We start from the raw sequence: 1,295 nt of genomic DNA, 5'->3' as shown, positions 1-1,295 counted from the left end.
CACACACACCCCCATAAGTGAGGGCCCACCTTCCTGAGTCACTGAGGCAGGTGGAGGCCCCAGGCCACTTGCCTAACCCCATGGGTTGCCCATCTTCTCTGCCATCAGGACTACTTTGCTTGGAAGGGAGAGAGGAGGAAAGGGGCTTTCAAAGTCCAGAGAACCACACCCACAGGTAGGCAGCCGAATGGAACCTGAGCCTGGAGGCCAAATCCAGCTGGGCGGTGCTCTGTCCCTATTTGAACACAGGGACATGGGGAGGCTTGAGAGTAAAGTCCAGTGAAGGCATCGTAAGGCCTGACCAGGGTCCCCCCCACTCCTCCCCTCACGGTAGGGAGACTGCAGAATGCAAGTAAAGATGAAAAGCACAAGGCCCGCAGGGGATTAATTACTCTCGTGTGTGGTCTTTCTAGCCATGGTCTTGTAACTCCCACCCAGGTGATTGTGTGATAAGGTAACTGCAGCCGACCCAAGGCGATTGGTCAGTTTTATCTTAAAAGAAAGCCAATTCCAGAGCAGAGAGGAGGATCCTACTACCACCAGCAAGGAAGACTGGTCAGAAGCAGAGAGCACGCCCTTTGGACCTGGAATCCCTGCGCTGAGAAGCTCCTGGAAGCAGAAGACTGAGAGAGAGCAAGCTGTAACCGTGAAGACGGTGAGAAACAGTGGCAGGAGAGACCAGACAGCAGGAGACAGCGTGGTGGACTTCCGGCCCACGGAGAGAGAAAGCTGAGTGCCTTTGGGCAGAGACTGAGGGCCAGGGAGAGGCGTGCCTGCCAGCACAGCTGGGGAGAGGCTATCATGATGTAAGGGCTGTGTATCCTGAGTGTTCTGGAGCCTGAACTGTAACTGTTACTTCCTTAATAAACCCCATAATTGTGAGTATGGTCTCTGAATTGTATGGCCATTACAATGAATTCTCAAACCCAGCAGAGAGTGCTGCAGGAGGGAGGGTTGGTGTCGGAGTTAGTAAAGATGGCGGAGAGAGGAGGCTTGTCTGGCCTCCGCCTCATGGGAGTCAGTCTTGTGCTGTTGATCTTGGTTCTCCTTCCCCCTTGTAGGGTTGGAGGAGGTCAGACACTGCCCCCAAGCCGTTTTTACAATGCCCAAGTGATTTTGGTCAAAGCCAATCCAATTTCATGGACAGTCTCAGCGTTCCCTGGACAAGATGGCATCTTTATTCCAACCTTCTTGTGCCCTCTGTCAACAGGGCTTCAAGGTGTGGGTTCCAGTACAGAGTGAGTCAGAAAATTCAATTCAGTGGGTTGTGGCCAGAATTTTTAAGAAGTTAAACA

The sequence above is a fragment of the Trichechus manatus genome, unplaced genomic scaffold, assembly GCF_000243295.1.
Source record: "Trichechus manatus latirostris isolate Lorelei unplaced genomic scaffold, TriManLat1.0 scaffold00207, whole genome shotgun sequence".
NCBI classification, from domain to species: domain Eukaryota; kingdom Metazoa; phylum Chordata; class Mammalia; order Sirenia; family Trichechidae; genus Trichechus; species Trichechus manatus.
Note: the sequence above shows the minus strand (reverse complement) of the source record.